The 24,008-nt window shown below is 42.9% G+C and overlaps 1 long non-coding RNA gene across 2 annotated transcripts in view; it reads right to left on the bottom strand.

Annotated features, from left to right (window-relative positions):
- Nucleotides 1-24,008, bottom strand: part of LOC136384679 (uncharacterized) — a 708,322-nt gene that overhangs the window by 319,433 nt on the left and 364,881 nt on the right. The window contains exon 1 of one of the 2 annotated variants that reach the window (XR_010747637.1): nt 22,999-23,065. The exons of the other annotated variant lie outside the window; for it this stretch is intronic. This is a non-coding gene — a long non-coding RNA (uncharacterized lncRNA). Of the gene's footprint in view, nt 1-22,998; nt 23,066-24,008 lie in introns of those variants that run through there. 2 annotated transcript variants of the gene reach the window in all.

Genomic DNA, 24,008 nt, shown 5'->3' with positions numbered 1-24,008 from the left:
TGCAGTTCAATGTGGGCTCACGCACAGATTTTTTAGGGCCCCTTAGGTAGCTATCCCGTATAGCCTCTACAGACTCGTCACTGACTGATGGCCTACCAGAACGGGGTTTCTCCACCAAACTGCCGGTTTCCTTCAACTGCTTATCCCACCGAGTAATGTTATTCCTATGTGGTGGTGCTTCGTTATAAACGCGCTGATATTCACGTTGCACTTTGGTCACGGATTCGAATTTAGCGAACCACAGAACACACTGAACTTTCCTCTGTACCGTCCACATCTCCACTGGCATGGCCGTGGGCTGCTCCGCTGTAATACATGGTGTTACGTCATCATCTGCGCATGCGCACATGCTGCCACATCATCCTACAGAAACTGGGAGGGTTTTCCTTTTATTTGGTGCACATCTCACATTTCTATCATCTTTTGTTGCTTTCCTGTGACCGCTCAAAAGTGCACCATGAATTTACGGACACACAGTATATACATACAAATGTGACCTGTGTTATATGAGCAACGTCACAAAGGATCCTTAGCCTTCTAACCTTTGGAGTATCTTCATGGGTCAAATGCTTGTCCTGATGAAAGAGTAAGCCAGGCAGCGGAGAACTGCGCAGAACAGGACCCTGGTCTTCAGCTCGAGTGCAGCCTGTTGGTATTACCCAGCTAGCATTTCTCCATTATTTAACAACAGAAGGAAAACTCGGAAGTGTTCTGGGATCATTTGAATTTTACCTTCTACCTAGAACACTTCCAGTTTGGGCATAGATCTATCTCATTCTTTGCCTACCACTGCCTTCCCAAATTATGTATGTCCTGATTAGCCTAGGAGCAGTTATATAGTTACATGTCAGCACATGCATGTGTGTGCGTGTGGATGTGTGTCTACGCACAGGTGTGTGTGTGTATCTGCTGTCTGTGTAGACGTGTGAGTGAATAATGTTGTCATAAACCAGACAGGAGGCTTTGGGGGCTTTGCAGCAATATCTTTCGCCACTAAAGTGCTTTATTACCGCCGTCCCCTCCCTCCTGGGCAGGCAGTCAGCTGAGACCAGGCCAAATTGGCAGTCATTTTCAGAGAACCCATGATCTCGGGCAGTTCCCAACCAGCCGCCCTGTCCACCAGCCTTGCGAAGGGTCAGCAACAGTCGCAGCTCCCGAGCTGCTGTCCGCCTGGGCTGCACCAGGAGTCAGGACCGATATACATCTCTCTCTTAAAGTCACCCCGTGAAGGCGTCCTCTATCTACCCACCCCCACGCCCACCCCATAGTGTTTACAGAGTGGCAGCTGTCTTCCTAAGTCTCCGACTTCACAGCACGACCTGCCAGAATTCTCCCAAAAGCAAGGCACCCTTTGGTGACCAGGGGGTTAAATTGATAACAGAGTTGTTCTAAAAATAATAATAATAATAACTTGGGGAGATGTGTTTGACTTGTCGATACACGCACCGGAGACAATAATAGCCAAGGCTGTTGATCACGGCGGGCAATAGTCCTATGACAATGTTTCGACTGGTGAAAAAAATGGGGACAGAAATGGATAGTGACAGGACCGGGGCAGATGAGCCACAAATCCGATCCCAAGTTATAAAATACAGACTTAACCCAATAAACGCATGCTAGCTTTATTGTATTAATATTGTTAAAAATATCATAACACTTTAAGAAATGGAATTGAAGGTGGAGAGAAACACTTTTTTTTTTTTTTTTTTAGCAGTAGTTTTCACTCAACGTGGCTTCGAGGCAGATGATCTTTTTTCTTTTTCTTTTCTTTCTTTTTTTTTTTTTAAGCTAAGTGAAGAGCCCGGCTAAGACGCAGAACAAACCCAAAGGTGATCACATTTCTCTACAGAGAGGATGGAAAATGGAAGTAATAATTATGGAGGATTTTTGGTTTTTTTAAGTGAGCCAAGCATTTTATGTTTATAAGTGGGATTTATTCTTGTATTTTTTTCCCGTTGATTTTGAGAGAGATAGAGGAGGCGGGAGGGAGGGGGAAGGGAGAGAGAGAGAGAGAGAGAGAGAGAGAGAGAGAGAAGCATCAACTTGTTCCACTTAGTTGTGCATTTGTTTGTTGCTTCTCATATGTGCCCTAACTGGGGGGACCAAACCCACGAGCTTGGTGCCTGCTAGGTGGACACTATCCACTGAGCCACCTAACCAGGGCCAAGGTGGGACTTATTCCTGACATTTTGGAACTAAGGAGACCAAGAAGAGTTAAGTAAGTCATCTAAAGAGACATGGCTATTCGCTGGCATCCAAATATAAGTCTGCCTGACTTCACACTAGGGTTTTGTTTTTGTTTTTTAAATCAGACACTGCAGCAAACAGACCCTAAATATAAGAAGAGACAAAAATTTGTGGCTTGTCTTCTGGAGTACGCAGGGCTGGTCTAAGGAAGACTGTTGTGACTCATAACCACCTGAATGTTAGCCTTTCCAGATTGATTGATTTTTTTCCTCCAAAGAAACCCAAAATGAAATTTTAACATGAAATCTCACCTTTTAAACATTAGCATAACGAATGAGGCTGTGGCCCACCTCCAGCCCGGGGTGGACATTCCGAAACCCCCACTCTGTAGGCTCTCCCCAACCTTTTCCTACCAAGAAAAAACAATCAGAAACATTTTTCTTGTTTTCTTGAGATTCTTTGATGAATACCTTTTCCGCTTTGACTATTGACCCATCAAGAAATATTTTCATTCCAGATGCTCTTGGTATAATATTATAATTTAAGTGCTTTCCTCCCTAGAAATCCTCAATTGTATCACAAATATGGATTGCAGGTCAGTGAGAGGTGTATTGTCATATGGGGGGGGGGGGAACAAACACTAAGTCACTGAGAATTTTAGAAGCTCATGTCGGTAACATTGCTGGACTTTTATTTTTTTTTATTTATTGACTTTTTAGCAAGAGAGGAAGCGGGGGAGAGAGAGAAAAAGACAAGAACACAGATCTGTTTCTGTTTATGTGTCCTGACCAGGGACCAAACTGGCAGCCTTTGCAAATCTGGGCGATGCTCTAACCACCTGACTATCCCACCAGGGCAACAGCACCGCTTGACATTTAAAGTCCAAATGACCAGATAATGAAATGCCACCCTTTTCCCAGGAAAAAGGCTGTTAAATTGGAGAAGGAGACGCCAAGACCAGTGTGCACAACCGCCCAGACGTAGGCAAAGGCACCTTGCACACTGGCTCAGGTTGGCTTCTGGGAATTTGGTGGTGGCCTTTGAACACGCGTGCTAAGGTGGGCTAAATTAAGGTGACCAACTGTCCTCCTTTAGGGAGGACAGTCCTTCTTTTGTAAGTTCCATCCTCCCTCAAAAAGTGTCCTCCCGCCCTGGCCGGTCGGCTCAGTGGTAGAGCGTCGGCCTGGCGTGCGGAAGTCCCAGGTTCGATTCCCAGCCAGGGCACATAGGAGAAGCGCCCATCTGCTTCTCCACCCCTCCCCCTCTCCTTCCTCTCTGTCTCTCTCTTCCTCTCCCGCAGCCGAGGCTCCATTGGAGCAAAGATGGCCCAGGCGCTGGGGATGGCTCCTTGGCCTCTGCCCCAGGTGCTAGAGTGGCTCTGGTTGCGACAGAGCGATGCCCCAAATGGGTAGAGCATCGCCCCCTGGTGGGCAGAGCGTCGCCCCCTGGTGGGAGTGCCGGGTGGATCCCGGTCAGGCGCATGCGGGAGTCTGTCTGACTGCCTCCCCGTTTCCAGCTTCAGAAAAATACAAACAACAACAACAACAACAACAAAAAGTGTCCTCCCACATGTCCTCCTTTTTGATATTGGAAGACTCATCTGTAAAGGTCCATATTCAATTGATGCAGAGTGGATCCAATGCGTGTGATGTGACATATTTGTGTCTAAAGGAGTACCTTTTCTTACAATTATTATTAAAAATTAATAGGCATGTAAGCTTCATTACACTATAAAATATTACAAATGTTTTTATTATGCATTTATCATATAATAGTGTATTATTGTTGTAATGCAATGAATAAAATGTTTCTTTTATTTACAATATTGTTTTCTTCTATTTATTTTTGTCCTCCTTTTTATTGTAAAAAAAGTTGGTCACCTTTGCTACATGGCCCGATAGCTTTGGCCATGGCCCGATAGCTCACTTGGTTAGAGCATCATCCGGAAGCTCAGAGGTTGCCAGTTCGATCCCGGGTCAGGGCACATACAGAAACAGATCAGTGTTCCTGTCTCTCTCTCTCAAATCAATAAAATAAACATTAAAAATGAATGAATGACTAAAACACCTTTAGTATCCAGAACGCCCTGTTTCCCTAGTTTAAATACAACCAACAGGGTAGAAAAATCATTCGTATATATATATACGTTTCAGGAATTCACGTGCAATTGACCAAATACAATTCTGCAATAGTTTTCCTCTTCAGCCTTGTCAAGAGCAGAAACGGAGTTCACCCCCGGCAGGCCGGGGTACCCCTCCCCTCCCCCCTGCGGCCACCCCCGTGTCCACCCCCCTGCGTCCAGGCTGATGGGCTTTCACTGCGGACAGGTCATCAGAACCTGACTTAACAGGCAGCCGGGTGAAAAGCTCCAGCCTTTACAGGGTGTCGGGCGTCCTGAGGTTCGCGCTGCCCTCGGTCTGTGATGTGATAACGTCATCTAGAGCCCGCCCGGGCCTGTCAGTTCGGGTGTAAAGGGATTTGATTCGGTGTCAGCACCTTTGGCTCGCAAGGTCACTTTTCTGTTCTTGCTTTTCTTCTAACAAAAGGGGGGAGGGGGGCATGCGTGCGCGCACGTGTGCGCAGGCGCGCACTCAGGTGCTTTCTTGTTTCTGTTAGGGGTTTTTTGTTTTGTTTTGTTTTGTTTTTTTTAAGCCCAAAGCCTGTATTTCGGCCCTGCTGAAACATCTTCATCAGACACAGGCCTCTGAAGTCGACTTGGAAATGTGGATTGTGTAACTAAAAAAAAAAAAAAAAAAAAAAAAAAAAAATCCAGAAAAACAAACCGCAGCCCTCTGCAGCAGCGGCCCGATGGAGAGATGATGTGTGTCGGGCTGTCATATCTCAGGGAAGACATAAAACACGCGGCAACATCAATAAGCAACAAGCTCCTGACAGCTTCGAGAAGTCGCAGCTGACAAGGAGGGAGGGGGGCGGCGAGGTGAGGGCTCAGGGGGGACATTTAAAATGCCTCACAGCCTGCAGAAATGTTGGCAGGCTTCAGGGAGGCTGGGGGAAGACAAGATAAAGTCCGTCGGGTCATCACCTGGTTTCGAGGTGTCTTCCTCCTTGCTGGGCACCGCCACAAGACAGTGACAGCCCTGCCACCAACCCCCCCCCCCCATACACCCCCACCCTCTATTTTAAAATGTTTCCCAGAACCAAGCTGTCTTGAGAGTGTTGCCGGGACAACGTTTGTGCAATTAAAAAAAAAAAAAAAAAAAAAGATTTTTAAAAATGTTAAAAAGGAAAAAAAACGGGTGTGTGTGTGCACACGCAGAAATCTGGGAGTTAAAGAATTCTGCTTCTAGCTACAATGTACAGAAATCAAAAAGGATTAACAAAGGGTTTTTTTCCCCCTTCGTTTTCTTCTTCATTTAATTTCCTGTACATCAGAAGCTTTTGTTAAGAGATCAGAGATATTGCTATTTATTGAATTTTTAATATGATCTTTATTAAAAGGCAGCATGTGTATTTGGTTTTCCTTTTTTTTTTCTTCTTTTTTAAACATGCATGGATATAAAAATCAAAGGGCAGGAATGAAGCATGATTGTTTGATTTCAGTGGTTCTATAATATGCAAGAGGATCTGGTAAAATGCTCATCTATAGTATGTATTTAAATTTAAAAAAATAAGAGAGAGAGAGATAAAAGCCCTCTACTCTTTTTTACCGGTTTTGGGTCTTACAATGAAAGAATTGGTCATTATGCGTTAACCCTTCCAATATTTTAGGCAGGAGTCATTTGACAAATGTCCCCTGGTTTAGTATGTTCTATTACAAGAAGTTAAATGAGAGAAAACGGCGATAATATTGGCTCTGGCTTTTCCCTCATCGCGGCCTGCGTGTTCTTATGAACAGACTCCTGATTGATTTTCAAAGGAAGCTCCTCCCTTCATTAGAAACGGTTGAGATGCATCAGAGGGGGTTAAAAATCCGTAAACATGTGTTCTAGACTCCTGGGTTCCAGAGTCAAAGGCAGAGAGCTCCTACTCCCCGGTGAACTTTAAGACTGAGTCCTTTTTTTAGATTCTAGAAAATACTCCTCTAGACCCCACCTGCATGTGCCCACTCCGCTATTTCCAAACTCAGATTTTACTCAGTTGAAGTCAATTATTATTGCCTGCTTCCACCTAAAACCAACCCTCTTCAAAAAACGTCAAGGACAGAGAGAGGCGGTCAACAGTGCCCTGGGCAGAGCCAGACAGTCCGACACCACTGTCTGAATGACTGGAGGCAATGTTCCCATGAGCACTCAGCTTCTGTTTTTTTTGTTTGTTTGTTTTTATGTCAATAAAATAAGAGTAATGAGGCCAGGGTGTGTGAGGGTGACCTGAGATCCCGTGTGTAAAATGGCCTCGCCCAGTGTACAATACTACTCATATCTGTCATCGTTTTTTTAAAAAGGGCAGAGGAACAGGAAAAGAGTCCAATAAAAAGGGAGAGGGAACTAATAGTGTAAAAACTTTGACTACAGTGAGCAACACTGTTGGACAAAAATGAAGCACCAAGCCTACCAAGGCGGACTGCTGACCCCGGGTTGGGTCAACAGTTGAAGTAAGAAGGAGAATCCAGGTCACTGTGGACGACTAATTATAATAAGAAGACAAATAATATCTGATGACCGGTACCTTTGTCTGTAGTAAGTCCTCTGACTCTTAAAATGATCAGAGGAGAAAGGAAGTATTTATTGTTAGCCCCGTTTTCCAGATTAAAAACTCCGGATACAGAGAGTTTAAGTTGCTCTACCAATGCCCCGCGACAAGAGTTCTGGATTAGTACAAATACACCTGCACTGGCCAGTGGCACAGTGGATACGAGTGTCCTCCCGGAGTGCCAAGGTCGCAGGGTCGCTAGCGCAACCAGAGGGCACCAACCAGTTAGGGCCCTGGTCAGGGAACATACGAGAAGCAACCAGTGAATGGATACACAGCTCTCTTGGATCATGGAGCTAATAGGAACCTGGAGGGAAGCCCGATGACAGAGGAAGAAGACACAGATGCCAGGTCTGAACCAAGAATCCCCGTATCTTGTCGAGTTTTCAAAGCTAACCCGACCTCGGTCCCCGTAGGGGCTGGGAGTCCTCACTCTCCGGAGTCCTCTCTCTAAGCCAGAGGCTCTTTGGGTTAGTTGACTAAAACCACAACCAAACTTTAGCCTGCAGCGTGAGAAACCAGGGAGGCACAGGGAACTGGGGCCACTCAAGTATTGGCCCTCTTTTCGGATGTCATTTTCTTACCATGATACCTACTGGATAATCTCCTAAAATATTCATATTTTAGGCTCATGGGCAAATAATCACTCTGTTTCTTGGGCCCCGTGAAAAGGCTTCTCCGAATGTTAAAAGACATGAGGGATTTATGTTGAGATAAAGGGGTGGGAGTTTGATATTTACTTGTGAAGAAGATGTCATCCTGGAAAAATTACAGTTGCCAACTCTTCTGAAAAGGAAGGGACCCCCCCGGTGAGACAGGTGATAGGTAAAGAAGCAGCTTCCCGGTATTAGCCAAGCAGTAATTCCAGACACTCAATATATTAAGAGCCTCCCATGAGTCTTCACTATCCCATAAAGTTTAGTGATACTTTTTCCAAGTCCTAAATGTTGATTCTAGCATTTTTGACACTATTGTCTCTTGATTTTGATCAATGTATCATGGCACAGAATTTGAACATGAATTTCAGTGTCGAACAGCTTACACACCATTTCGTGACTGAGTAAGGAACTAAAATCTAAGTAAACTTGAGACAAACAAATACGAAAGTACAATCATTAGATCTTTTCATCAAGAAAGTGACGTGTGAGGAACGTGATGCACGATCCTATCTTCTTTAACTGTTGATCTTGCTCTAAACATCACAGAACCACAAGGAGTCCACGAGAAACATCTGTTCCTTTTATATTTAGAAGGCTTTGGCATCTTACCACCATCGCCCTTTCTCCATTAAAAAGAACTAAAATCAGAAATTCACTTTTCTTCCCTGGCTGGGGTGCTTTTTCTTGGTTCAAGCATCATCCCTATATGCGAAGGTTGCAGATTTTTTTGTTTTGTTTTTTTGTATTTTTCTGAAGCTGGAAACAGGGAGAGACAGTCAGACAGACTCCCGCATGCGCCCGACTGAGATCCACCCGGCACGCCCACCAGGGGGCGACGCTCTGCCCACCAGGGGGCGATGCTCTGCCCCTCCGGGGTGTCGCTCTGCTGCGACCAGAGCCACTCTAGCGCCTGGGGCAGAGGCCAAGGAGCCATCCCCAGTGCCCAGGCCATCTTTGATCCAATGGAGCCTCGCTGCAGGAGGGGAAGAGAGAGACAGAGAGGAAGGTGGGGGGGGGGGGGGTGGAGAAGCAGATGGGCGCTTCTCCTGTGTGCCCTGGCCAGGAATCAAACCCGGGACTTCTGCACGCCAGGCCGATGCTCTACCCTGAGCCAACCGGCCAGGGCCCGAAGGTTGCAGGTTTGATCCCTGGTCAGGGCACATACAAACATCAACCAGTGAATGCATGAATAAGTAGAACAACAAAAATTGATGTTTCTCTCTCTTTCTCTCTCTCCATCCCCCTCTCTCTCTCAAATGAATAAATTAAAAAAATTTAAGAAATTCATTTTTTAAATGGGTACAGTTACCTGGTGTAACGCCAGTGGCCAAAGCCAGGCAGGTCCACCTTGGATTTGGGCAGATGGTAGAGAAACTGTGGAATCGGAAAGTGTCAGGCCATTCCCGTTCAATACAATCTCCCAAAGGCAGATGAGCAAACCGGCAGGGAAAACCGCTTCTCGGGCAAAGAAACAGAAAGAAAGATGGTGGCCACCCGCCACCCGCCATCCGCCCTGAGCGCAGGCGCCCACTCACGCACTTATCAGGCAACGTGCTTGCAGCCAGTAAAACAGCAAGCAAGCCTAAGACAGCTGTTGCGATATTTACTTGTGAAGTAAATATCGCAACACCTGGTCTTAAAAATTGTTCTACCTTCTCCCTGCTTATCTGAGAGATCCCAGGAGGCAAAAAATGGTAATTATCTAGACCCAGTATCTATCACAATGAACGACACCGTAGAAGCCCCATGACTACTTTCGAAACTTCAAGTATGGTTTATCAAATATTTGGATATCGGATTGAGCTGGACCTAAGAAAGTGTTGGAGACATAGGCCAGAGTTCAGCGGTGGTTCGAGGTGTGGACTTAAAAACAGACGTGGTTTGAAACCCATGAAACCGCCCGTCTTGGATGTAAGAGCTGGGGTTAGGAGACCTGGCTTAACTCTCTGGGAGGCCTCAGTTTACCCGTCTGCAAACAAGGAGTAATGCTAAATGCAATGGGAATGAAGCTCATGTCAAGCGCTCAGGATAAAATGAGCACCCCATGGAGAGTAATCATTAGTATAAATCACTTTTTAAATAACATTTTCAATATTGTGTTAGATACTTGAGCTTGAATGGACGCTCTTGACTTTGGATAGCTTTTTAGCACTTGCTCAAACCCAAGCTCTGGGAAGGACAGGTCTCCTTCTTAACAGGATTTCACTTGGTATTTATCTAGGAAATATCTAATTCGTTAGCTGAGTCATGGCACATGATGGCAATTAGTAGAGTCCAAGAATCTTTTATTCTAGAAAATAAGTAGAATGTTCTTTTTTTTTTTTTCCAACTGATTTTTTAAAAGATTTTATTTATTCATTTTAGAAAGAGGAGAGAGAGAAGTGAGAAGGGGAAAGGTGGAGAAGCAAATGGATGCTTCTCCTGTGTGCCCTGACCAGGAATCAAACCCGGGACTTCCACAAACTGTGCTGATGCTCTACCACTGAGCCAACTGGCCAGGGCTCAAACTGGTTTTTTTTTTTTTTTTAACATTCACAGTTATTAATTTCATTTACCCCTAAAATGTTTGAATAGTTTTAGTAATGGCTAAAACTATCTAATTCAGATTAAGATACATTCAGACTATACTCTTCTGGATACCTGATAAACAGACTTGCTATACGACAGTGGTTTTCAACCTTTTTACACTTGGGAGTGAAAATAGGAGAATTATTTCAAGGACCGCAAAGGCAGAAATCACCCTGAGCATAAACGAATACATTACCCATAGTATAAGTCACCAGGTATGTTTCTACTTTTGTTTCTTCAACAAATACATTTTTCGGTTTGCTTCCATCCCAAGAATACCACATTTTAACTTTTCTAATTTTTGAAACAAGAACAAAATGAATCTAATGATGGGATCTCTACCTCAAGGACTTTTGTGATGTGTAAATAATTCCCACAAAGTACTTCTTCCAGGGCCTGAGCCTTATCAAGCTCAGTAAAACTTGCTATTTTTAAATGTTACCATTTTATTATAATAAATCTAAGTGTCTGATTCCAGAGAGTAATAATATGTTTGATAAATTCCTCATAGAGAGTAAAACTGCCACAAACTTTGTGCTAGTTTTTAAAAGTACTTTGTTTTAAAATAGATTTAAAGCTCTTATCTAATTACAATTGCATGGTTTGCTGTTAATTACTGGTTTAAAAAAATCTTATTAAATTTTGCCCCTGAAATAAAGTAAATCTCTGATTTTTCCCCCACATACTTATAGGAAAATCAAAGGGATTGATAAATAATTAACACCTGAATTATGAACCTGTTTTTAGCATTATTTTGGAATGATTATCAGAGCTAGTGCCTGACCTGTGGTGGCGCAGTGGATAAAGCGTCGACCTGGAAATGCTGAGGTCACCGGTTCAAAACCCTGGGCTTGCCTGGTCAAGGCACATATGGGAGTTGATGCTTCCTGCTCCTCCTCCCTTCTCTCTCTATTTCTCTCCTCTCTCTCCCTCTCCTTCTCCCTCTCCTTTCTAAAATGAATAAATAAAATAAAAATAAAATAAAAAAAAAAACAAAATAAAAGATTATCAGAGCTATAATAGAGAAAAACAACTTCTAACTCTCTACAGGAATGAGGGCAATGAAAATAACCTCAAACTATTAGAATATATTAGCATATATTCATTCTAATTATTTATCAGGAGTATTATTGGAAAACAAAGCAAACCACTAAGCACTGAATTGTCAATCTCATTTTTTTTTAATACAAGATATTATGAAAAAGACTTGTACTCATCCATACAGTATGGAAAGCAAGAGAATGAGGAAGATGTTAAAATAAGGCTACTTTTTTAAGGTTTTGATTGATTTTAGGGTGAGAGAAGAAAGGAAAGAGGAAGGAGAAGAGAGAAAGAAACACTGATTTGTTGCTCCACTTACTTACGCATTCATTCATTGATTCCTGTATGTGCCCTGATGGGGAATCGAACCCGCAACCTTAGCACAGTGAGATAATGCTCTAACCAACTGAACTACCTGGCCAGGGCAAAGATGCTGTTTAACTCACCTGTCCACACAGAGAGCGTGTATGATTCTATGAGAAGTTGAGGATGCCACAGTGCCATGTTAATTCAGCTTTCTGACCATTTTACTCCTGGCTGCCTAAATTTACATGTAAATCGCTGACTGGAAAAAGCAGGTGGCAAGACAGTGTGTGTAGTGTCATCTCATTTTACTGGATAAAAAAGCTTTTGCACACAGAAAGATCTGGAAAAAAATATGTCTGAACAGCAGTCAAGGCTATCATAATAAAAGTTTTATTTTATTTTTTTCCTAAAAAAAAAAGGCCCCTACTGATTTTTCTATTTATCCGGCTAAAAGAGGCTGAGCATCGCCTTTTTGTGTTTTATCAATACATGGACTCAAATATCAAGTGGGGAAAGGAGACGCAGGAAGGTGACCACTTGAAGCCCACACATGCAAGGCAGCCTGCAATCATCGTCACGCGCACTGCTTAGGAACCTTTTGTGCTAGTCAAAGTCCACTGATCACTTCCTTTTATGTTTATCTGACAGTCAGTGCTATTTTTTTTTTTTTTTTTATGAATTTGAGGCAAGCAGACAGATTTCTCCTCTGCCTGTAGTTATTAAAAGACGCACTTATAAGCCCTGATTTGAAACTGTCTGTGTCATGAGATACTGAGCTGTTCCCCAGTGAACAAATAGAAAGCCTCTTGGGAGACACTTGATTCCTAGGACTTGAGCAGCACTGTGCGGGAATGCTCCACTTCAGCCCGTAACTTGTGCCGGCCATGAATTCTAAGCCTTGGAGAGCTAGTCCTCCCATCCTACCCCACCCTCCGCACACGTGACTGCTTATCATGACAATGACTGGAAAAGCATCTACATTTATAAACACACTCAAATGTTCTTGCCCCCCCCCCAACCCCCCCACCCCTGCCCTGTCTGCCAGTGCTTAAGAATTATTTTTATTAAAGGTCATCAATTCCTAGTCAAGTTCACTCTCTCATTGTTTTTATTGTATCACATGTAACCACTTTTAATTAAAGCACCCTGCACTAGAATAAGTCAGCAATTCATTCGCATTCAATGCATGAGTTTTGGGAAAGAATCCTATCTATACAACCTCCTTTACCCTTTTCCTTTTCTTTTCTTCTTTTTTTTTTTTTTTTTTTTTTTTTGTATTTTTCTGAAGCTGGAAACGGGGAGAGATAGTCAGACAGACTCCCGCATGCGCCCGACCGGGATCCACCCGGCACGCCCACCAGGGGGCGATGCTCTGCCCCTCTAGGGCGTCGCTCTGCCGCGACCAGAGCCACTCTAGCGCCTGGGGCAGAGGCCAAGGAGCCATCCCCAGTGCCCGGGCCATCTTTGCTCCAATGGAGCCCTGGCTGCGGGAGGGGAAGAGAGAGACAGAGAGGAAGGAGGGGGGGTGGAGAAGCAAATGGGCGCTTCTCCTGTGTGCCCTGGCCGGGAATCGAACCCGGGTCCCCCGCACGCCAGGCCGACGCTCTACCGTTGAGCCAACCGGCCAGGGCCACCTTTTTCCTTTTCAACTGAGGCAAAGATAATTCTTTGGGAAATGGCAACTCCAAAATCAAGAGTTACAAAACCACTTCAATTGTATTTTTTTTTTTTTTTTTAAATCACCCAAAGCAGCTGTATGACTTCCCTCTTCGCAAACCCATACAGTGCCACCCAGATAAGTGGGCACCTTCAGATTGCTCACGAAACGGTGACCGCTCAGCCTGTCAAAAAATAGACTCCCATTGAGGTTTCCTGAAAATTTAAATTTTTTTCTTTTTCTCCTTAGGATACTTCGGTATTAATTCTACCGCTTTGCGCATGTCCTTGTTCAATATATATATATATATATATATATATATATATATATATATATATATTTTTGCACATCGGTTCATCAATGAGTTTTTCTTTCATTTTAACTCTGTTACCTATGATTTTAAGTGTATCCCGACTGGGTTTTTCTTTTGTGAATTTGGAATATTTCACATTATCTAAATCTCTCCCTCACCCTCTCTCTCTCTCTCTCTCTCTCTCTCTCATGAGAGGAGAAATCATCTCAAGATTCCCTTTTCAATTCTTTGATGTGGCATTATTCTCTCCATGGTGAACGTCATCTTAGGCAGTAATCCCTTTTTCTCTGCAACAGAAGAATCTAGACTTTTTTTATTCAAGTCCAGTTGAGCAAAATGCAGCCAGCTGTTTGACTCCATGTCTTCAATGTCACGTTGCCTTGATGAGAGGACAGATGCCCCTCTGATGATGATACAAATATTATTGGACGGGGACCCAATGTCTAAGTTCAGAGCCACCCACAAGTAGATACTAGGACCTTGCCCAGTATTATCCTTAATGGATGAACACCAGAAAAGTGCTAGAGTCACAGCAAGATCTTTATTAAGCTGCGTCTTCATTGGCTTTTTTTTTTTTTTTTTTTTTTTTGGAGATTATTAATATGGGTCTTTGCTTAAAAAAATGTCTCCACTCCGGCCCTTCTGAAGACCCTCGCCCTGCCCTCAAGGTTGCCTCTGTTCCCTCCAAAGGAAACATCTTGGGTGTTCGTCCCCGTTTCTGATTTCACACTTCCTCCCTGCGGGTTCTGAGACCCCGGGGTAACGCCTTCCCTTTCAGGTTGGCCCCGCCCCTCGCTTGGAATCCCGCCCCCTCACAAAGACCTCCTTGTGCACCTGCGTTTGGAGTGGTGGCGGGGTTTAGGGAATGAATGTCTTCACATAGGTAGTTGGTGAGGAAACAGAATGGATAATTGGATTTTGAACAAACAGGGTCATTATTAAGGTGACCAATCGTCCTCCTATTTAGGGAGGACAGGCCTTCTTTTGTAAGTTCTATCCTCCCTTGAAAGTGTCCTCCTTTTTGATATTGAAGATTCATCTGTCAATGTCCCTATTCGATCGATGCAGAGTCGATCCACTGCGTGTGATGTGACATATTTGTATCTAAATGAGTACTTTTTTCTTACAATTATTATTAAAAATTAATAGGCATGTAAGCATATTTACAATATAAAATATTACAAGTGTTTTTATTATGCATTTATCATATTCTAGTGTGTTATTGTTGCAATGAATAAAATGTTTCTTTTATTTTTTATATTGTTTTCTTCTATTTAATTTTGTCCTCCTTTTTATTGTAAAAAAGTTGGTCACCAGCCTGACCTGTGGTGGCATAGTGGATCAAGCGTTAACCTGGAATGCTGAGGTCACTGGTTCAAAACCCTGGGCTTGCCTGGTCAAGGCACAAATGGAAGTTGACGCTTCCTGCTCCTCTCTCCCTTCTCTCTCTCTCTCTCTCTCTTCTCTAAAATGAATAAATAATATAAAAAAAAAAGTTGGTCACCTTACCAGTATCCAAACTAAAGACACCACAACATGAAATTCAAGTCAATGTTCTATACAGCGCTGAGTTCTGCAATACGTTACAAATTCTACAAAAGGGAGGGGGCGACAGTTTTTTCACCTGTGTCCAGCCTCTTTTCACCGAGAACTCAACAAGTACCTATGACATCTCCTGGAGAGAAGGCAGCAGAATGACAAGATATACAATTTTTTTTTTTTTTTTTTTTTTTTTAGTTTGAAGTGACCTTGGAGAACATTGGAAGACCCACCCAGGAGGGTGACTGAGCACTTGTCACTTGTCCAAACCTAGTCAGAGTCAGAGGCCCATTTGTCCCATACTGGGTTGGGCTTGGCTCCTGAATGCAATCGGAGTCACTGTCTGTCATCTTAACGAAAATAATAAGATTAGATTTAGCCTATGGTTCATCTTGGCATCCAAACCCTACTGGCTGTCCTTGGGTTCACACTGTCCTTCTGGTCAGTAGTGAAGTGTTCATTGAGTTCTACAGGAAGCTGAAATGTGTGTCCGAGGAAGAAATTGTTGTCAGTATCTTATGTACTGTAGCAGGCTACAAATTACCTGGGAAGTCGCTAGACAACCTATAGGCATTTTACCATATTTATGGCACCATATTTCTGTGTGTTAGGCAAATTGGTCCATAATATGGACAGTTGTCAGCTACAAGGACACCATTACCTGTACATTTTTAATTAATTAATTAATTTTAGAGAGAGAGGAAAAAGGAGAGATGGAGAGAGAGAAACATTGATCTATTGTTCCACTTATTTACACATTCATTGGTTGATTCTTGTTATGTGCCCTGACCGGGCATCGAACTCTCAACCTGGCTGTATCAGGACAATGCTCTAACCAATTGAGCTGCCCAGCCAGAGCCTCACCATTATGTTTTTGTACCTGCACATGCATATGGATGTTCTGTAAAGCAGAAGACACACAAAGATGCAAAATGCATTGTTTGCAAGTTACCTCCGAGAAAGGTATAAGTGTCAGAGGACTTCCGTTTTAACTGCATTTTCATGTGTTTATTTTTTTATTATTACTATTATTTTTATTTTTCTGAAGCTGTAAATGGGGAGGCAGTCAGACAGACTCCTGCATGTGCCCGACCGGGATCCACCCGGCATGCCCACCAGGGGGCGATGCTCTGCCCATCTTGGGGCGTCGCTCTGTTGCAACCAGAGCCATTCCAGTGCCTGAGGCAGAGGCCATGGAGCCATCCTCAGTGCCCGGACCAACTTTGCTCCAATGGAGCCTTGGCTGCGGGAGGGGAAGAGAGAGACAGAGAGGAAGGAGAGGAAGAGGGGTGGAGAAGCAGATGGGCGCTTCTCCTGTGTGCCCTGGCTGGGAATCGAACCCGGGACTCCTGCATGCCAGGTTGATGCTCTACCACTGAGCCAACCGGCCAGGGCCTCATGTGTTTATTTTTAATGAGCATTGTTCCTCTCGTAGGCAGAGAAAGGCAATTCGAAAGAGAGGTTGGGGAAAGAGTACCAGGAACAAGAAAAGAGGAGCTGACAGGTAAACGATGAACACTGGAGGAGCCCGTGTATATGGTCAGAGGTGAGGGAGAGACGGCTGTCATTGAACTTGCTGCTTGAAACCCCATTGGGTCAAGAGCTTGCTGACTGTTAAACTCTCCATTCTGTCTCCTACGGACTGCATTTTAATTCCTGATGTCTCCAGAGCAGAAAAATGTCCAAGCGGGCATCCACAGAAATGACTATTAAACACTCAGCTCTTGAAAATTACGAATAACACTCCCTGCCATCAACTGAGCCACCCCGTTGGGCGAGAGCCATCAAAGATTCCTCCCCGAGCAGCTGGGCTGCGTGACCCACGTGGTCTGCCCACAGCCCTCCGCCACCTCTTCTGCTTTGATTTAAGAGCATTAGGAAACTGTGTAATTTTTTTTTTTAGGTCCTCTTTTTATTTCCATGGTAATTTATATCGGTGGGTAAGCATTTTATTTTATCAGAGACATGGGGCTGGAGTTATTTTCTGGGGCGCTTGAGTTTTCCTTTGATGCCATCGGAATTAAAGGCAACATGACAAAGAGGGACCCGCGCTGCTTGTCACAGAGTCTGGAGTTAGAGTTACCTTCGCTGCCATCTCTTGGGACTGTTTCACGCCAGTCGTGAGGGGTAGCGCTTCTCGTGGGCAAGACAGTGTTAGTAATATTGCAGGCGTCACAACATTTGCGAATGGCATGTAATTGACTTGTCAGTCACATTAGCAATATCTGCTGTGGAAGAACACCCTACCAATGGCCGCGCATAGGTTCCTGGGTTATTTACTTCTGATTCTTCAAGTCTTAACCCTTTGAAAAATTCTGAAAATTTGAGCTCTGATGCATGATGAGTGACAATATGTGTGTGTGTGTGTGTGTGTGTGTGTGTGTGTGTGTGTGGTGTGTTATATACAAAAGTTGATGGCAAAGCTTACTGCTCGAGCTACTAATACATATATCTGCACACAAGGGTTGTTTTCGATCAGTAAGACTCCAACCATGTGAAAGCACGCTCCAAAATCTTACATGATTTTTGAGAAGAATTAGAGTCCTCTAAGGTATGAGATTATGGTACCAATCCATAAATGTTTAATGACTAACTTCTGATTAGAGATATGAAATAATCCGTGAAACTTGAACTGAACTAAGGCTTAAAAGATTTTATGATGTAAGAAGACATAAAAAATCCTATGTTAAATATATACTTTGAAGAAAATACTCTCAAGAAGGCATTAGCTAAACTGTCAAATTTGAATGTGATTTAAAATTCTACCTTCCTATTAGCGGGTTAAGATTAATTTTATCTTGCAATGGATCCTGAGGCAGGAGATATTCTCTAGCTAAAAATAAATTTTAAGGCTTCTGCTGATTGCACTGTGAAATTAATAGGGGTTAGGAATATATATGTAAATACATGAATATCCAGATCACAGGAAAACTCGGAGGTATTATTAGAAAGTCAGGTTTAAAATGGTATAGAGCATTTGTTTTACAAGAACATTGGTTATTTTAAATGAGCAAGGCATTGGCCTGACCTGTGGTGGCGCAGTGGATAAAGCGTTGACCTGGAACACTGAGGTCACTGGTTCAAAACCCTGGGCTTGCCTGGTCAAGGCATATATGAGAGTTGATGCTTCTTGCTCCTCCCCCCCTTTCTCTCTCTCTCTCTCTCTCTCTCATTCTAACTCTCTCTCCTCTCTAAAATGAATGAATAAATAAATAAATATTTTAAAAATAAATAAATAAATAAAATAAATGAGCAAGGCATTGATGTTTGAGGAAAGGAGAGAAACCTTCCACAGAGTCAAGTGTTTTTCTAATGAATGGGACTGTGAATATTTTTTACAGTGAGACATGCTGTTTTGTTACTCACATTTGTATAGTTATAGCTAATACAGAACTAATAACAAGCCATTTTATTTACATAAGAGTCTCTTGCTTTAAAATATTTATTTTCTTATTTACTAATTTTAGAGAGGAAAGAAGAGAGAGAGAGAGGAACATTGATCTGTTCCTGTTTGTGCCCTGATCGGGGATCGAACCGGCTACCTTTGCACTTCATGATGCTCTGACCAACAGAAGTATCTGGTCAGAGTAAGCCTTCTGCTTTTTATTTTACCTATATTATCTGCCCAGCTCAGAAAGAATGCTCAGATCTCTTGGCCTGAGTCCTTCAACGCACATAAATACACAAAAGGTTACTTGACGGAAACAATTCACTGATATTAACAAACACATTCTGCTCCAAGATGCCTGGGGCTTTCCTGAAGCCTCCTTGCTCTTTTGTCTACATCAATGTCACCGGTAAAATACATTTTCAAGAACTCTTTGAAGATATGTTCCACAGAAATAGAGGCTAAGATTAACTAGCTCCTGTCTAAGGGCTCTTCCATCTGGAACAACCCACTGGTCTAAAGTCTGTAGACAAGAACACCCTTGAATCATTTAATAGGCCCCTTCACGCTCCAACTAAAATGTATTGAGCACCTATTTTGTGGCAGGTTCTATGATAGGCGCCGAGGATGCTAAGGTCAGCAACGCTAGTGACATGTAATATTTATCAGGCAGATGTATAATCACAAACCTTATGTAGACCATGAAGAAGAGACTGTAATGGTTTGTTCTACTCAGGGGATCAGGAAAGTGATGTTTAAACCTTGGAAATGACATGGGAGACATTAGGACCATGTAGATATCTTTCAAACCCATTACTTATAACCACTCTTTTAAACAAACTATACATGCTGAGGCCAGTGGGGACACTGGAGTATTTGTGTGGTGCTTAGCCGAGCTTTTGACCTTGGAAACCATGGGACCAGCGCTGAGGATCACATAACTCTTGCAAGCGCCAGTGTCTGAACTTGGGCTGACCAAACCAAATCGTAAGATGACAATTCTATGTTTAAGCGGCCCCTGTTCAGACTCTAATAGCAACTACTCACACTTGAGAATAAGACACATTGCTGTAAGTTTCTCCAGGTTCAGACTTGTCTTTCTCTGTAGAAAAACGTCTAAGAGCCTGACCAGGCTGTGGCGCAGTGGATAGTGCGTCGGACTGGGATGCCGAGGACCCAGGTTCAAGACCCCGAGGTCGCCAGCTTGAGCGCGGGCTCATCTGGTTTGAGCAAAAGCTCACCAGCTTGGACTCAAGGTCACTGGCTCAAGCAAGGGGTTACTCGATCTGCTGTAGCCCCCTGGTCAAGGCACATATGAGAAAGCAATCAATGAACAACTAAGGTGTCACAACGAAAAACTAATAATTGATGCTTCTCATCTCTCTCCGTTCCTGTCTGTCTGTCCCTGTCTATCCCTCTCTCTGACTCTTTCTCTGTCTCTGAAAAAAAAAAAGAAACAGAAAAATGTCTAAGAATCCTGGTTTATTATTTTTTTTACGCAACTGTAATATACTATGCCCAAGCAGGTTGCCAAAATAAAAGTGCTAACAGAGCTCTGTTGACCTTCCCAGATACTTATTTTAAAATCGTGACAAAACACCTATGGCCAGATGGCTCAGTTGGTTAGAGCATCATCCCAAAGCACAGAGGTTGCCGGTTCAATCCCCGGTCAGGGCACATACAGGAACAGATCTATGTTCCTGTTACTCTCTCTTGCTCTCTCCCTTCCTTTTTCTAAAATCAAGAAAATAATAAAAATAAAATAAAAATTGTGACAAAACAAACAGCTTTTTCCCTTTAACCTAGATTATTTCAAATATGAACAATGTATATTGGAAAAACAGTAGTGGAGAGACAAATAATAATCTAGAAAATTTTATTTTCAAAATTTACTAATGCTGAAATGAGATTCCCTCAAAATTAAATAAGCATTTATATTTATATATATTTATATTGTAATTATATATCTATATACTAATTATATATATAAATGTATATAAATTACAAGGTTGCCAGTGTTCAATCAAACCTTTAAAATAACCTATGTTTGGCCTGACCTGTGGTGGCGCAGTGGGTAAAGTGTCGACCTGGAATGCTGAGGTCGCCGGCTCAAAACCGCAGGCTTGCCTGGTCAAGGCACATATGGGAGTTGATGCTTTCTGCTCCTCCCTCTTTCTCTCTCTCTGTCTCCTCTCTCTAAAGTCAATAAGTAAAATCTAAAATAAACCAAAAAAATTAAAAAATAAAAACAAACTAAAATAACCTATGTTTGTTGATCATTTTTCATGAATTGCAGACAGATTTTATTTTTTCCTTAGCAATTCTTTGAAGATCTGAATTAACATCCCAAATCTTCCAGTATTTTAGCTTATTTATTTAATGACCTTTTATGTCATAATCCTGAAAAAACAATTCTCAGTAAAATGAAATGTGTAAAAATGGCTCCAAGGTGGAAAACGGTCATTTCACAAAGGAACAATGCTCCCACGTTTTAGCCTGTGGTATTTTTAAATAGGTTGTGATTGATAAATCCAATAACACCTATGTCCTAAAGCTGGACCTTTTCATGTCCCTTAAAAAGGGAAATGCCCCCAAATTATGAGGCACATTTTGGGCAGATTTGATCAACAACCTGTGTTGAAATGAACGATACTACCATGGCATTAAGCAGGTACAATTTTTGTTTAGCCAGACTCACCATTGCCAAATATAGTCATCTTTTGTAAGGTTATTATAGTGGATTAATTTAATCTTTGCCATATGCACATATGAGTATGATTACTGACAGATAACAAAACTAGTTATATTCATTAAGTATTGCTGTAAATCTCTCTTCTGAAACACCTATAACAGAGTCTTCCTATAACTATAATAATGTAATTTTTTTTTTAGGACAGAGGAGGGGAGAAAGGCAGACTGCCGGATCCACCCGACACCCCCATCTGGGGCCAGTGCTCGAGTACTGAGCTATTTTTAGCACCTGAGGCTATCACACTGTAGTGAAGCTATCCTCAGCACCCGGGGCCACACTCAAACCAATTGAGACACTGGCTGAAGGAGGGGAGGGGAAGAGAGAGAGAGAAAGAGAAAGGGGAGAGGGAAGGGGGAAGAAGCAGACAGTCACTTCTCCTATGTGCCCTGACTGGGGATCAAACCTGGGACGTCCATACACCTGACCAACGCTCTATCCACTGAGCCACCAGCCAGGGCCAAATAATGTAATTCTTTGTTATTCTTTTTACACATAGGATTGCACTGTAGATGTCAGGGTGGGGTTAGGTCTTTGCAGTCCTGTGGCAGGGCGGCATAAGATTAGAAACCCAGGGATCATTGAAGGAAACTTCAGAAACTAAAAAAACTTAGAAGTGAGCTAATCTCTCATCTCCTGCAGGTGAAGAAATAAAACACTTCCAAATTCCTAAAATACATCTTAAAGCTCTCTTGTCAAAGTGTTTCTTTATATTTTCATCAATTTACTTTTTTTTTTTTAGAGCAACTGCCTGTATTTTTTTCTTCCTGGGGAATAAATCAGTGACTATTAAAACCGGCAGGTATGTGATTCTCACATTGCTGATTTTAGGCTTTAAACATTAAGCGTTAAAGTCTGCAATCTCATTGAGAGCTTCGTTCGGCTGAAACCTGTAGCATTTTTTTTTTTAAAAAAAGCATACACATCCAAATATATTTCACCAAAATAGCACTCTTCTAAGAGATTTTTCAGGGGTTCTAATCTCTGCAAGCACGTAAGCGTTTCAGATAATCAAGTCACATTTTTGTATTTGGGAAAAGCCGGCTGCACTTACTTTAAAACTCCCTTCTGCTGCTGCAGAGAGTCTTGAGACGGAGAATTAAAAGAGCAAACCTGCTTCGGAGATCTGAGGCGTGGGCAGGGGGTGCTTTCTTCTCCCACGCTGGCAGTTCTAAGATTAAAAGCCTCTGCAGGCTTCTCAGACTTATCAACCTCGTCCAGCGGCGGGGTATTCCCTGCAGAATTTTCTCCTGCAGAAATGTTCTCGGGATAGCTCTGTCTCTACTCGGGTTTTTTGTGGCCGTGGGCATTTTTGAAGCCTGGAAATAGAGCTCTCCTGATAATTTTCTCCTTTTGGAAGAAGACCAGGAAAGGATGGAGCTTAGGTAAGCACTCTCTACGTGCCTGAGATTTCTCAGCCGGTCACACCAAAGTGTTCTCACAGACTTAACCCTGGATGCTGCAATGAGGGAGTCTGTAGAGTTCTGGAATAAACAACCGTCTGTCTTTTTTTTTATTTCATTTTATTTTATTTGTGGGAGACAGCTTAGTAATGGGCAGCTCAGCTGGTTAGAGCGTTGTCCCGATATGTTAAGGTGGTGGGTTTGATCCCAGGTCAGGGCACGTACGAGAATCAACCAGTAAGTTGGGGGGCTGGGTAAAGGTAAAATGTAAAGCTATTAAGCAAAAAACAAAACAAAAAACCCACATAGACAACAATATAGAGATTACCAGAGGGAAAGGGGGTGGGGAGGGAGAAGAGGGTAGAGGGGGGGAGATGGTGGTGGAGGAAGACGTAACTTGGGGTGGTGAACGCACAATACAGTGTACAGGTGATGTGTTATACACCTGTGCACCTGAAACCTGTATCAGTTTAGTAACAAGGTCACCCCAATAAATACAAGAAAAAGTTTTTTAAAAATTAAACTAAAAATGCCTGACCTGTGGTGGCGCAGTAGATAAAGCGTTGACCTGGAATGCTGAGTTCACCGGTTCAAAACCCCGGGCTTACCAGGTCAAGGCACAAATGGGAGTTGATGCTTCTTGCTCCTCCCCCCTTGAGTCCTTTCTCTCTCTCTTCTCTAAAATGAGTAAGTAAAATCTTACAAACAAAACCAAAAACTATTTTACATATATACACAAAAGAATCAACCAATGAATGCATAAATAAGTGGAATAACAAATTGATGTTTCTCTCTCTCCCTTCCTCTCTGTAAAATCAATAAATACATTTTAAAAATTTTAAAGGAAGCAACTAGTTTTCTCTGGCCCTCCAACTGAAAGCAGACTCTCCCCAGTCAAGTCAAACGAATCATTATGAGAAGAGGTTTATGATGCTTAGGACCAGCCCGGAGGGTTAAGCTTCCCTGCTGCCAACCGGAAACCCATCCATCCAGGCTCAGCTGGTGAGCTCTTGTGTCAGGGAAAGGGGGCCGCTCTGAAATGGGACGTCACCCATGAAGACTCAGAGGTCTCCCAAGTGGCCGCCACCCTTCCTGCATTTCTCAGAAAGAAGTGAAACCACCCCCACTGTGGCCTGTTAACAGACATCAAACGGGTCTTGTTTCTGCAATATCCAACATGCAAACATGCAAAGTGACAAAACTAGAAGCAAGGATGCTGATTTGCATAGCACTGGACCCCTTCTTGGACTGGAGTGCCTCCTCCCACAAATGCACCAAATATGTCAAAAATATGAAAAAAACAACCACCACCTTTTGCTTTTCACAATGATTACAAAATCGTATACGTTTGCTGAACTATATATATTCTGATTACAAACTTCTGAATAATATTGTCGAGTGGAAATTCGCCGTGTCTTCCCGCTTACTCCCTTCTCTTGCCTCCAGTCTTCCAGACCCGCAACTAACGTCTCCTTCACACCATCCTCCTGTTCACAGAACCTGAAAGGCCTCAGAGGGTCTTGTTTGAACCGTGACTTGAAGAGCATG

The sequence above is a fragment of the Saccopteryx leptura genome, chromosome 13 (assembly GCF_036850995.1).
Source record: "Saccopteryx leptura isolate mSacLep1 chromosome 13, mSacLep1_pri_phased_curated, whole genome shotgun sequence".
In the NCBI taxonomy this organism is placed as follows: Eukaryota; Metazoa; Chordata; class Mammalia; order Chiroptera; family Emballonuridae; genus Saccopteryx; species Saccopteryx leptura.
This window is presented reverse-complemented; position numbering and strand designations above follow the sequence as displayed.